Source organism: Pogonomyrmex barbatus, unplaced genomic scaffold, assembly GCF_055798465.1.
Source record: "Pogonomyrmex barbatus isolate J1 unplaced genomic scaffold, ASM5579846v1 scaffold7, whole genome shotgun sequence".
Classification (NCBI taxonomy): Eukaryota; Metazoa; Arthropoda; class Insecta; order Hymenoptera; family Formicidae; genus Pogonomyrmex; species Pogonomyrmex barbatus.
Window position 1 is genome coordinate 1,314,258 of NW_028297171.1, and position 15,347 is coordinate 1,329,604.

Sequence of the window (15,347 nt, forward strand, 5' to 3'; positions counted from 1 at the left end):
TAATTGGCGGTCTCGTATAGTTTTTGAGATATACTTATATAAATGTTAGTAAATTGTGATATTAGTAGACATAGCTCCGATAATCTTGACCCGGACATATATTGTCAAGAACACTCTGAGTAACAATCAAAAGGTTTTAACCAGTAGTTACCATTTATTAAAAAGTTATATACAAAAAAAATTTGAAAAATATGTTAATTTTTATCAGTATATCAATATATAGATTTGAATTGAACTTCATGCAAATTTTAAATCCATGGAACCTCGCTTTGCATTGAAGTGCATGCTTGGAAACAATACGTTCCGCTCCCTCCTATATAGGGGGATTTCACCGAAAGATCTAACCTAATTCGTATTACAATGGTTAAATATCATTATGTACCATATCATTATTATGAAAAATTATGAACTATTAGAACTATTAGAATCTTGCTTCGCGTTGATATGCTTGAAGACAGCATGTCTCCCCCTCCCCCTATGAGGAGGATACTCCACTATCAAAAAATGAAACCTAACCTAACCCGTATCACACACAGTGGTGCGAACTTGTGCCCGAGCACCCTAGTGATTTTCTCCCTCCACTTACGTACACAGAGACGTCTCTGGTCTGGTCCGCGTGTCTACGCGCGCTCGACCAAGTTCGGTGCATCAAGCAAGAAACAGAATGTTGTCCCTTCTTCTCACTCCGCTCGCTCGACTCTATCGCAATCGAGAATACTAAATGCTTTCTCGGCGTGAATCTGAGTCGCGGGCGCAATTATAATCGACATTTGATATATGAATATGATTTTTAGGAAACATTATATGTAAAATAACTGAAAAAAGATGAATAAACATATAAAGTAAATTTTAATAGAGAATTAATTTAATTTTGCAATTATTTTACACTACCCAGTAAGAACTTTTTATATGAAATATATATAAATATATAAATATAATAAATAAAGTATATAGTTAAATACGAAATACGTTTACATATGTTCATATTAATTTTTTCTTTTGTAAAATTCCTGTTTGGTATAAGAAAAATAATAGTGCGCCTCTGATTTCATTAACTCGTATACATTAAAATTATTTATTTTTGTGCTGGTTCGGGAATCGGTAAGGAAATGATCAGGTCAAATCAAGCTCGAGAGTTCTATTAACTACGTATGCCGTATTTTATTAAATTAACAAGTGTTGCCGGACCGAGAGCACTTGCATTACAGGTTACAAGATGTTCGTTCTGGACGGATGCTGGTCGCACAGTGAGCAATCACGATCACTCAACAACATAGCTTTCGCATAAAAACGGATAGAACGAAACAGTAAGCACACGAATTAAGCTCGTGTAACTTTCGACAACCAATCAGTGAGCGACAACGAGCTGTCTTTGACGAATTTGACTGCTTCGAAAATATATAAAAACGAAACGAAAACAAGCACGCTTGTTCGAACGAAGCGTTTAACTATCCACAGAAGTTTCGAGAAATAAAATGAGCGTATGAATTCGCACAGAGAATATTCTCTGTGCGAAGTCATACGCTCATTTTAAATACTTATAATTTTCCTGAACATATCACCCGCCTCGTATATCAGGCAGGTTACGAAACAAGATTGAGATAAAATACAACCATAATTACATAATAACTTAACTTTAAAGTAGCAAACGGTCTGGTAGATTCGGCAGTAAACTATAATAACTATAATATTAAAGTGATTAAAGACATAAAAATATAAGAATAAAGATATAAGAATTCGCAATTAATTTGCTTATAATATAATCATGAGATAATAATTCGCAGTGAGTGAAATTACTATTTTTGTGCTACGTGTCGGCGTGTAATTTGTTAGGAGCTGTCAAACGAAACAGCTGATCGGTCACGCCGTTGACGTGTGACAGCTCAGAAACGCGCGTGTATTGTTCGATTGCGGTCGAGGATGTTCGGGCGGCTCCGGATGCTGTGAGCCGCCTAGCGCGCGCTAGTAATCTGAAAGATGCTCCGTTACATCTCCCCCTTTGTTAAGAGAAGTGCCCCATTTCGGACATCACATCTCACGCTTATAATGGCAATCGCTATTGCTATTAAACCGGAGCAGGAATTTCCGGACTCCTAATCGTGCCTTATACAAACGTGAGATGTGAGCCGCGAAATAGGGCACTTTCACAATTATCCCGTCGGTCACGGTTACCTCGGTCCCGCCGGTCCGAACGTTGGCATCATCGGTCGGTCGGCGAGCGATAGTGATGTCTCGGCAGGAGCGAACGGGACATCGCCGGTCTGGGCGACCGTGGCAATGGATTTCGGCCGGATGCGGGCGGAATAACTGGCCGGTGTGGTGTGGCGATCCAGCGTGGCGACCGTGGTGTGGGATACGGTCGTTGTCGGGCAGGCGGTGGAGCGGTGGTCCCACATTGCGATCGTGGCAGTGGATACGACCGGTGTTGCTGCGGCGACCTTGACTGCTAATTGAGAATGGAAGCTCGTTGTCATCGTCGGACAAGTCCGACAAGTTGCCAAAAAGTTCGGCTAGTCTCGCCGCACAGCGGCTAGCCGGAGATATCGTATAGCGGCTAGCCTTTTTGGACGGTGGCGGTGACGGTACCTGTAGCAGACCCTCGAGCTTCTTAAGGTTGTTGGCGGTGAATCGTTGCACTCGTGTATCAACTCGGCCGGAATCACTCGGATGACGGATGATGGTGACGCTCCGTACGGTTGGTTTGGCGGAGGCGGCTCATCGTCTGGCTTGGTCGTTGTGGTGACGGATCGGTAGCGGGATCCGGATTTCTCGGCGGTGGTCGCGAGTCGTTCCCACCTCGAACTCGAGATCGTAGCGTGACGTGTCGTGATCCATAGCTTTTCCTGCTTTCTTCGCTGGTGATTGATACGGACTTTTCCGCTGATAGGTAGGCTCGTGTATTTATACCGGAACGGCGATATAAAAACTCTACCCCGCTCGGGGTCGGAACGATTCGTGGCCTGACGCGATTCGTCAAATTTTCAATTTGTTCGGTAGTATTGTTTTGTTTAAAGCGGTCTTAGTTATTGTCGGTTTCGTCAGTTTTGTTTATGTCGTTGTCCGGTGCCGGTTTCAAATCGTGTATGTGTATGTATCGATGCCACCTTCCCCGGTCGTCACGCAAATCGAAAATTACGGAAGATATTATTTTACGTACGGTTAACGGTGTACGTAGGCGCTAATTTTGTTGCGATGGTCTCGTTTTTGTTTGACAGTAGGTGTACGCGCTTCCACACTTTGTCTCCGATGAGGGCTTCCAAGCGCGGTGTCGCATATTATAATGCTTAGCTTGTTTTTGAAACGCCTGCGCGAGGTTGGTGAGGACGACTTCATATGCCTCCTGGAGGATGCGACAATTTATTTCGGACGGCGGTACAGTAACGCCGCGGAGAGGGGGCTGTTTAATTCTCGCCCGTGGTTCAAGAATGCCGGGCTATACTCGGTGGTTTTATGCCACGCGGTATTATATGCGAAACGTAATGCCTCAATGCTGCGATCCCAGTGGCGATGATCGCGGTCTACGTATTGTCGGATCATCGTTTTGATAGTTTTGTTTTTTCCACCGGGTTGCATTGAGGCGTGTACGCGGAGGAAGTGCGGTGCGTAATATTAAATGTCTCTAATATTTTTCTAAATTGCCCGGAGATGAATTGTCGCCCGTTGTCGGAAACGAGGATGCGTGGACATCCGTGTCGGTATATAATTAGACTTTCTATGGCTTGCGCGATGGCGGCGGTGGTGGCACGGCGGAGTAGTTGTAATTCTATCCACTTTGTAAAACAGTCTTGCATTAATAGTAGCCACGAATGCCCGTTTGCCGAGCGGGGTAACCCGCTTTCTAAACCCTATTAAGTCGATCATAATCTGTTCTCATGGATATGACACGGGGGCCGTGTGTAAAAAGCCGGCAAGTCGATTTTGCAGGGATTTATGCGCGAGGTAATTTCGAACGTACCGGGCGGTGTCAGCAAACATGCCAGGCTAATAGTATAATCGCGCAGCACGAGCGATCGTTTTGGCGATACCAAGGTGGCCATTGGTTCATCATGTAACCGCCACAGTATTTCGGTACGTTTTTCACGCGGCACGCATTCTTTCCATTGTTCGTTGGCCGGGACCTCGCGGAAATTGGTAGAATGTAAAAAATGACGGTATAGTTTCCCGTTCTTGATCCGATATTTGAGGAAATCGGCAGGCCTTCCCTTTACCTGTTGAAACTGCCATTTAAACCAAGGGTATTGGTTTTCCTGTCGAGTGGAATGTACGGGTTGTCGGGAGAGTGCATCGGTCACGCGGTTCAGCTGCCCTTTTCGGTATTTGATATCGAATGTATACTGCTGGAACTCAAGTACCCAGCGGCCTAATCGTTCCGTCAGGGACTCTAGACGTTGCAGCCATCGGAGGGCCTGGTGATCGGTTATCACTATAAATTCATAGCTCTCCAGATAGCCACGCAAATGCCGGATCCCTTAAACGACCGATAGACATTCGAGCTCGGTCGCGCTATAATTCCGCTCGGCCCCGTTGAGTGTTCGACTAGTGTATGCGATTACGCGTTCGCCCTCCTCCAGGTGTTGTGTCAAGACCGCCCCGAGCCCATGAGTGCTTGCATCAGTCTGTAGTATAAACCGGTTAAAATCCGGGCAGGCAAGGACCGGAGCGGTAGTAAGTGCCTCCTTCAATTCGTTAAATGATTTCTCTTCCTCCAACCCCATTGCCACCTGACGCCCTTTTTAGTTAACTTGGTCAGTGGTGCGGCGGTGATGGAAAAGTTCGGTATGAACCTTCTATACCATGAGGCCACACCCACGAATTGTCGAATTTGTTTGACACTGGTGCGGGCCATTGGGCGATGGCTTTAATTTTGTCGGAGTCGGTCTGGATGCCACGGCGATTAATTATATGGCCGAGGTACTTAAGTTCGGTAAGACAAAAATGACATTTTTCGGGATTTAGCTGGAGGCGTCGCACAGTCGACGGAAAACTTTCGCGAGATGTGTTAGATGTGATTCAAAAGACGGGCTGACGATGACGATGTACGGATACACGTTCGGTTCGAATTCGGGGCCGAGTACGCTATCGAGGAAACATTGAAACGTGACCGATGCGGAATGTAGCCTGAACGGTATGACTTTGAATTGCATCAGTTCTCGTCCGGATACTGTAAACGCGGTTATCGGTCGGCTTTCGGGGGCGAAGAGTACCTGCCAATATCCCTGCTTCAGATCGAGACAAATAGCGCGCGCCGTGGAGGTGCACTTTGTCTAGCGGCGATGTGCGGCAGCGGGTACACGTCTCGGTCACGTTGTTTACCTTAAAGAAATCGATGCAAAACCGATGTTTGCCGTCTCTTTTTCGGACGATCACGACGGGGAACTCCACGCGCTGGAGGAGGGCCCTCGTTCTCCATTTGTTGCACTTCTTCGTCGATGAGCTTTTGCATCGCGGGGATTCGGGGGCGATACCGTTTGATTGGTACGAGGGTGTTACTCGGATGATATGTGTAATACGGTTGGTTGGCCCTTTCACTCGAATTTTTCCAGTTCGGCATTCAGAAAGGTCGCTAATTCGCGGTCTTCTCGGGGCGTACGGCGCGTTAGTCCGGCGGTGACGGCATAGGAGGGGTGTCGTCGTTCGGTGGAGCGAGCAGTGTCATCGGTGGAACGAGCAGTGTCAGGTGGAGGTGGGCCCATAAATCTATGTCTATTAGGATCGTATTATCTAGCGTTGGTAGGATTTGGAAGGGGTGTTCGATGTTTTCTTTTTTGTGTGTGGTTAGGAGTAGCGTGATTTTCCCGTTAGTATTGGCGAGTGCCCCATTGGCTAAGTGAATCTGGCTTTCGGCGGGAGTGACTTCGTACCCGATTTCTTGGGTATAACGCACAGTCTTGGAGTTTATCATCGAGATTTCGGATCTCGTATCTAGAAAGGCGGAGAAGTCGCGAGTGCCGATTTTGACGCGGATGTGTGGGTGGGATGTGTATTCTACGACGGCGAGTTTCCCGTATTGGCGGCGACCCCGGCCGTCGCGGCGTTTCCCGGACGGAAGTGGCATTCTTTTGTAAGTATCTCGTCCTTGCCACATTGTAAGCAAAATTTCTGGGGAGGTCGTTTGCACGAGAAACTGATCGTGACCTCGTTGTTTGCACCTCCAACACGTATTCTGGTGATCATATGGAATTGGTTGCAACGGGGCGGCTGTATTCACGCGTCGACATTCACGTATTTCTTTATTCTCTATTTCGCGGGCTTTTTGGATTTCCTCCTATTATTCGGCCGCTTAATCGGTAAGATCGTGCAACGTAGTCTTTTCGTTAATCCGGACAAACATTTTATACTCGGCTCTCATGTTCTCGTAGAGTCGATCTATTTTTTCTGATGTCGAGAGTCGCGGTTGATGTCGAGATCGAATGATTGTGCTACACGAAGGGCGTCTTGTTTTGAAAGAGTTTGTACCCAGGCTGGCATCCGCGATCTCCCTTTTTTTTTCCTTAAAACGGTCCCTGTTCAGGCGCCATGTAATGGTATGCCCCATGTGGTGCATTAACATGAGCATATGCGTGACATACTGTAAGAATGTTTCGTTGGGATGTTACTTCCGATCACGAATTTCTTGTGCTTAGTTTTATCTAGTAACGACGCAGTAGAAAGTAACGGCGGAAATCGGCTAAGAAGTCTTCCCAGCCTAACCACTCATTCTCGTTGTTTCAATATCATGACAGGGCATTGCCTTTAAGCAATTCGGGCAGCCCTTCCAACATGATTTCGTTAGAATACTGATATTGTCTCTGCAGTTCGGTGAGTTTTTCCAGAAATGAGAGAGAGTCGTGACCGTCGAAGTGGCACCCTCATTTTCGGATTTGATTCATGGTCTTTGCATGACCCAGTTTAGCAGGAAGTAAGACGGGAAGGGGTGTGGTAACCGTGGATGGTTCGGTGTCGGTGGATGTTCCGGCTTTTATGGTAAGCATGATGTGTGAATGAGCATTAATGTACGTAATCGGCGTTCGTAATCGGCGGCGGAGGTCTTCGAGAGTCGCGGTTATGTCGAGATCGAATGATTGTGCTACACGAAGGGCGTCTTGTTTTGAAAGAGTTGTATCCAGGCTGGCATCTGCGATCTGGCTTTTTTTTTTCCTTAAAATGGTCCCTGTTCGGGCGCCATGTAACGGTATGTCCCTGCGCGATCAGAAAATCTACGGTACGGACACGGGGACGTGAGCTCGGAGATACTCGTCGGATGCCGGGTTTGAAAGAGTATCGCAGTCGCCGGGTTTTAATTGTTTAAATCTTTGGACGGATTATTATTAATGTAGACGACGTATCTCGTATCTTGCAGCGAAGCCGTTCGTGTATGTACCTTGCTTATCGCTTTGAGATATTCATAGCGCGAATGCGACGGATAACAGTTGTTAGATCGTGTGTCGGTCGTATATACAATTGCTAGGCAATCGGACCCGCGTTGTGGCCGAGCGATCGGTCGCGCGGATTGCTAGGCAACAGTTGACGCTTGTGGCGACACGTGTTTTTGCGTATATCGTCGGAAAGTCCGAGAACGCTCCGACTTTCGAGTACGCAGGAATACCGAAATATCGCGAGCGCCCGATATTTCGTAAAAAGTCCGAGAACGTTCCGACTTTCCGAGCGGGAAGGAAACGGGAATATCGCGAGCGCCCAATATCTCGTAGGAGACAAGTCCGAGAGCACTCTGTCTTGTTGGATGAGACGGAAGTGAGAGTATCGCGAGCGCCCGATATCTCGTAGAAAGTCCGAGAACGCTCCGACTTTCTCATCTTTCTGGATGAGAAGGAAACGAAAATACTGAGAACGCTCGGTATTTCGTAGGAAAAAAATCCGAGAACACTTCGATTTTTCGAGAAGGAAAGAACGAAAATACGGAGAACGGTATTCGTCGCGAGAATTTTTTCGCGCTATTCAGGTCGGATCGGTGCTTTGGAAGCGGACGGGTCGGATGAGCGGACAGGTTTGGATGTTTTATCGAAAATTCGCCGGGTATTTATATATTTTTGTGCTATGTGTCGGCGCGTAATTTGTTAGCTGTCAAACAGCTGATCGACGAAACGAAACAGCTGATCGGTCACACTGTTGACGTGTGACAGCTCAGAAACCCCAAATAAGAAGGGAGGATGTGCGTCACGACGGGGCCCGACCACGAACCAGTCGTGAAAACTCGTAATTATTTTGCGAAAAAATACCACCCAGGAAAAATACCACTCAGCCAGGAATCGAACCTGGATCTCCTGCTTACCGGGCAGGCATCTTATCCCTTCGACTACCGAGACATGTGATGATATTTATCGCAAATAACATATTTAGAATAACAGGTTGCGGTCGGGGATGTTCGGGCGACTCCGGATGCTGTGAACCGCCTAGCGCGCGCTAATAACGGGGCATCTGAAAGATGCTCCGTTACAACGCGGCCTGTAACACTGGCTTTTAGATAATGCAGCTTTTGCGTGTTCGACAATGACGTCTTGGAATCTATCAATGACTCGAATATTCCGCGAAAATTTTCCCACTCGGCAAAATCTCCAGAAAATTTCAATAACGAGAAGCAAAGCAACTGCAGAGTGACGGCATTGGAATCTCTTAACGAAACGTCGCTGACCGATTTGTATTTGCTGCTGTATTTGTAGCCCAAGTATTCCCAAATAAGAAGGGAAGATGTGCGTCACGGCGGGGACCGATCACGAACCGAAGTCGTGAAAACTCGTAATTATTTTGCGAAAAAATACCATCTCAGCCAGGAATCGAACCTGCCAGGAATCGAATCTTCTGCTTACCTCACATGAATTCGCACAAAAAATATTCTCTGTCAAATACTTATAATTTTCCTGAATAAATAGTAATAACGAATACAAGAAAAATTATTGAAAAGATAATTTTCGCATTGTTCGTTACTTTACCAAAAATTAAGTTTAAAAAAATGAAAAAAATTTATATCTATATATAATCATGCGTGTGTGCGTGCATGCGTGCGTGCGCGCGTGCGTGTGTGCGTGCGTGCGAAAGTGTGTCGAAAGCAGCTCCTATTTTATCGAAAGCAGTATCGGTAATTATTATTGGTTGTTTTGTTTTTACATGTATTAGCTTTTTTAACTGACATTGCAAGCATTGTTGTATGTACCTTTGTACATCAGATTTTAAATTCTCCCAGTAACAATTATGTTTAATTCTGTTATAAATTTTGGTAACACCTCTGTGGCCGCCTATTGACAAACAGTGCGTTGATTATATCTGAGCAGGATATTGTGAGGATATCTTTGTGATGATATTTTATTAAACCGTGGCAAATAATTAATTTGGTGGGCGCGTTAATAAAAATTAATTGTATTCTTGTTTCTATATTACTCCACAGTACGTTATTAATTATTTTGATTTTTGCAATGCTTATAGTTTCTAGTTTCATCAATTCATCGGTTAGGTTACGTAAGTTTTTCAAAGCTAAAGTTATCTGAGTCAAAGTCATTTTCTCAAGTCAGACTTTCTCATTGTTCTTTACTGACTGTTAAGATTAAATGATAATAGTTCTTATATTTCATAGCTCGAGCTTCTCCTAAAGTAAGATTGTTTAATTTTGATAATTCATCTCGCTCGAGTAATTTTTGTGAGCCAGAATCTAGTGGTTTATCGTATCGATGAAATATACTAAGTTATCCTTGCATAGAAAAAATAATTCTCGCGAGTCAATAATATTATTCTTCTGGTCTTTAATAATCTTAGGCTTGCTTCTTCTTCTTCTTTTTCGGTTTCTTCCCTCTTTCTTCTTTTTGTAGACGTATCTTTATCCGTAGGGCTGGACATTCTTTCGGTTTTAATTTTATTTCGAGCGGCACGTTAATTTCTGATACATTTATATATCCTTGCGTGTAATCAATTTTTGAAGATATTTGTTTGAAGAAATCTTATCTAGTACACGGGATTGTGAAATCGGAAAATTTTCTGACTAATTGCATGTTAATTTAGCATTTATTAAGAAGTGTTAAGTAATTTCTCCGAGAATATAAATAGGATAATTATTTATGCTATTTAATTTTAAAATATTCTTATAATTAATCGATTCGTTTTCTAATATAAAATTTTCTTAATTATATTCGGTCTGGAACTGGTATCTAACATTATAGAGTCAAAATTTATATCGTGAATATTAACTTTACTTGAACGGTAGGCACGCGATTATGCTTATCAAAGTTTACGGTTATTGAGCATATTTCGCTGAGTCTCTGACGGGAATCTATCTGATTCCTGTTTACTTGACTTCTTGAAGCTTGATTAGGTGTGAGATTCTTTCGGTTCCTTTTTGAACATTTATCTTCGAGGGACCGTTAAAGTTTTCCGAATTATTTAATTTTCTACGATTGTTACTCGCGATTCTTAATTGACAATTTTCGAGAAGATGCTCTTGTTCCTTACAATAACGACAATTTAAAGTGTTTTTCAGCTCGGATATCGGTTGACTAAATTTTGAACAACAATCTTTAGCAAGATGATCGAAATTATGCAAATTTGATACGTGATTTTATTTTTATTGTAGTAGTGATACTAGGCCGGTTCTAACCCAGGAGCTCCGAGCGGGGTGCGGGTGTGCGGGGTAACTCGGGGACGCGAGGGTAAAGGAAAGGGGGTAACTGCCCTGGTAGGCACGGGGAAGGGAAAATTGTCGATGATCCTTTGGAATGCACTTTTGAGGGGGAAGGGGGGAGGGGGTCTTTTTTTGTCTAGGAAGAGCTGCTAGAAAAGATATTTTTTTATAGAAATTGACGTAGGAAAAAAAGGAAAAAAAAGCGCCGTTATTCCGGCTGCAATAAATGTACGTGTCGCAACATGTTCATTTCGAATAATCTCGAAAAATCTGTTATTCAATGAAAATAATGTATTAGTCGGTAAATGGACACTTTTCCTTAATTTTTTTCTTGTTTTTTTTTAGTAATAAATACTGAATGTGCTCATTTCTATTTGATCAAGTTCTCACGTAGGAAACAATAAATTTTGATGGCGACGGAAAATGGGAAACTACAAAAAAAGTGAACTATAGAAAAATGAAATGAATTCAATAAAAAAAAAGATATTGCCCTTTTTTTATTGATGTTTTTTATTGATTATACCAATAAATAATATCTTATTATAACTGAAATATTATTTTATTTTAAGATGGGAAATAGGGAAATTTGTTTTGATTGAAATCATATTTTTAAACGTAAAAACGTTTTTATTCACATTTTTGTTACATCGTCTTTTTTTCATACATACTAAAAACTAAAGCTAACAATTCGCAATTGACGAGTTGATGCCTATCGAAGATATCGCTATCGCGTATCACGTATGATACCTCCTCGGGATTTGTTATAATAGACGCAATGTTGGAGAATTGCGTACTTTTCATCGATCGTTTCAACGAGTCTGTCTAGTTGATTGAAAGTTATATCAATACATTCGGCGAGATTAAATATACGGCGTAGCGTCGATTCGACGTACCATCATAATGCGTACGTTTGAAGATTCAAGACGTACGAGTGTAACATTGTTCATCATACAAACTCGGACTGTTAACGGTCCCACGCTTATAAAATTGTCTTTGTAATTGTTTCGTAGCAATTTGTAGATATTCCATTGCTGCTCATGGAGTCCTTTCCATGTTTCGAGAGACAATATCAGCTCTTGTCCTCGATGATCTCCTAGGGCGATCTCTACGTAGCTTGGTGGACCAACATTGATTTCAATTTCCAGAAAGTTGAAGCCCCGTAGCCGTCAGGTTGTAACGTCTGCTCATCAAGCGCACCACGCGAGGCTCCATCGAAATGCTGTGTAACAGAAATTAAGTACATAATATTGCGTAATGTTGCAAAAAGAAAAAAACAAAATGTCGAACTTACGCGTTACGTTCCTTCTTCGTTTCACCATCGTACAGTGCACTACTTTCTTTGGCGGAGTACATTGCGTGTGGATCGTTCGTACAAACGAATGATGGAGAAGCGAAGTACGTTGCGTATGATTCATTTGTACAAACGAATGACGGAGGACTGATCGCATCCGCATAAATTTTGACATGACAGAGCGCGCCCCCCTTCCTCTCATTTGAAAGATGGAGTGGACAAAAAATCCAATGACCTCGCTGAACGACAATACTCTATTATGATAGTATTTCGTGAATAGGCATGTTATAGTGACCAAGAAAAAGACAAAGAATTGTACAATTGCAGATAGCACATCAAGAACGAGTTTACTGTTATAGTGATTATAAACTGAAAAAAAAAAGATTGCGTCATTATCAATTAATTATAAAATTTTTATTTCAAGAAAAAAAACCTAATCAGCTATAAAAAATATGTAAAGAGAAAAAAAAGAAAATGTGAATAAAAAATTTCACGCTTCAATCATAACGCAATTTCTTTGTCATCGATGAGTCGATCGAACGTTACATTGAAAAAATGTATAGGATCGTTGGAATATTAAGTAATCATCAATGTAATAGCGGGGAAAAGAAATAAAAGAAAATATATTATATGTTATATATGTTTATTTAAGATTATCTGCCCAATTAAACAATTTAAATACATTTTGTAACGCGCAATTGGTATAATGATATCCACATCGTATAGAATTATCAGCATCTAGATTATTTAAAGAATCTATGTCTTCATAATCCGCATCCAAAGTCTCGATGTACGCGCTCTCGCTCATTGTCCAGAAGCAAATTCCGCAACCATTTTCGTTTTTCGTGTCTCTTGACATATATGACAGCATCATCATCGTCGTCGTCGTCGTTATCTTCTTTCGTACCATGCACAGCTTTCATAATCAAACTTTTAGCTTCGCTGTACGGAATCGTTCCGTCGTTCCATCGCAGTCTATGATGATGACGTATCACCCAGCGTGCGTGAGATTTGTCGGCACTTGCCAGGAAATGCCACGGTATAGGGCTTACGAAAATATAATGAGAGAGAAACGGTTCTTTGAGAGCAGTAAACTCTTTTACGACAAACTGTCTTTCAACGAGGAAACCTTGCAGGTCTACGAACGTTGGCACAGACATGACTGTCGAGAAGAAGACTGCGATCGATTTCGATGTATAGATTTTATTGTCTCTCATATACCAGCGATGCTCTTAGGTGATCTTGCGTACAACATTGATCAACGGGTTGTACTGAACCACGCGATCGTGTATAATGAGACAGTACGCGATGATATTCATCGGTACGTTCTCCTTAGTCTCAAATTCCAATCTCACATCCACGGTTGCGCTCTTGACTGATTCATTTTATCGAGAACAATCGATGATTACGAATGGACCGTAACGTAGAAAAGAGGGTATGCGCATCCCAACCGACATTCTTCAGAATCACGCTTCTGTCGGATGACGTCGTTACAGTGTTTGAGCATGCCAGTTACGCCCACGTTTCTGTTACGATCAATCTCCACACCATCAAGCCCTCGATATATAGAAAGCTTTCGTACGGCAATGTGTACATATCCTGTTGCTGTATGGGTATTCTTATCTCATCACTGTACCCGAACGTTGTATTGGCGGGTTATACATATGAGTTTCAATCTTGATGCGATCGTCGAAGATTGGCTCGTCTTCGATGTTTAGGATGTCAGTCATCTCACAAGTTGCGCACCGCGAATCCTGAAGCTTGTAAAAATTTAACGTTCGATGCGTTGAGTTTCTTTCTCTTTTTGATGCAACCGGATAAGCGAGTATTGTCGATTGGTGTTTTCTTTATAAAAGATGCGTTATCTCTCTGAGCGTGCTTCGCTTCGTTCAACACGAGCATCCCAAATGTCGCGCTCGCGTTATCGCTGTCGCCGTCGTACGTGCAATTTGATAGTGATCTCTTCTCCTCTGAAATCGAGCAATCGTCCGTTCTGGTCAACAATGCGTATCGTTAGCTCCGTAATGCTCCGTACGATGCCTGGCAAGTAAATGATTTGCATCGGCCTTTCCGATATCTTATATCCTGGTGGCACGCTCGGCGAAAATTCATGTATCGTGTGCACACTTTTGTCGTTGCTATACGCGCCCGCAGTCACGTTGCACTCTACACGGATAATGTTTATATTCATTATGTTGATTGACATGTCCGATTTATACCACTTTCGCGGTTGCAATATACGCTTTGACGAGAAACCAAGCAACGATCCAATGTTATTGGGCTTGTTAAAGTTTATTCTGTAATCACATTTAATCTCACACCTCATCGTGTTGTAATTTATGCGGAGCACTATCGGGTATTCACCAATGTCATCATCGCCGCGCGTGGTGTCACCGGCGTTATCATCAGATGTGTCGCGTCGCGGATATTTTTGTAAAATCTCACGTTTCAAAAATTCATTTGTGGCTTGCAGTTCGTACGACCCCTCGGGAATCGTAATTTCTGCGTCGTCTTTGTTAAAATAAAATTGTTGTTCGAAACGTTTACATTCGGTATCGTGTGATAAGTCTCCAAAATTGTTAGACCAAGCTCGTAGTCATCGTCGTTCAAATCTATGGCTGGAAAGTAGTTTGTCACGAGAACGCTGCTCTTCCCGCTTAACGTAAGCGTCAGCGATATGATGGAAAAGCGTTCAACGAATACTGAAACGTCGCGGCATTTTGTCAGACTTTATAAATTCATGCGCATCGATCGTTTGGAGAAACCACAAACACAGCTGTCCGCAGACGCTCTGATCGTACGTCTGATAGGACGTTCGATTGTATTCTATTATAACATTATCTCCGAAATATCATACCAGTTCCTTCGGCGGTCGAAGATTACCGAAGCTGTCGAAATATATAACACGATCGTTTCTCTTTGCATATGCTACCCAATGAGTGCCGGGATCCATCGTGTCATCCAGATTTACGATACCGCTCTCTTTTCGACGCGCGCCGTTAATCGGTAATGCGTCACGCATGAAAACGCCTCTGAAGTATGGTACGCGCATACGCTTCGCCAGCTGGAATTGTACGTTGGTAGTTACATCCGTAGGTATTTTTATTGTCTCTTTGACATTTTTTTTTCTTTTTTTCTTTTTTCGCTGTTACACCTCGTCCGCCTTTGTACGGAGCGAGATATAGTCCCCGTCCGTATTTGTACGGAGCGAGATACAATCCTTGTATCTCCGCGCGTTTCCATTGCGCGATTGTGACGTTGTAGTTCCTCGAGCTGACGTTGTATGGTTTTCTTGTCGTTTACCGCTTTCACCACGCTGGCCGCTCCGCCAATCATGGAACCGAGCGCGCCCAACATTGGCAGAATCGGTAATATGTCGCCTCGTTTTGCCGTCGGAAGTATTCGTTTCTTTTTTGTTGGCTTTTTCCTTGTTTTCGCTTTCATACCCATGCC

The 15,347-nt window shown here is 43.1% G+C and overlaps 2 pseudogenes; both read right to left on the reverse strand.

Annotated features, from left to right (window-relative positions):
* Positions 1–11,045: 11,045 nt before the first annotated feature.
* On the reverse strand, positions 11,046–12,249 carry LOC148934856 (uncharacterized; annotated as a pseudogene).
* A 252-nt stretch (positions 12,250–12,501) lies between these two features.
* LOC148934857 (uncharacterized) lies at positions 12,502–14,456 on the reverse strand (annotated as a pseudogene).
* Between the last annotated feature and the right edge of the window lie 891 nt (positions 14,457–15,347).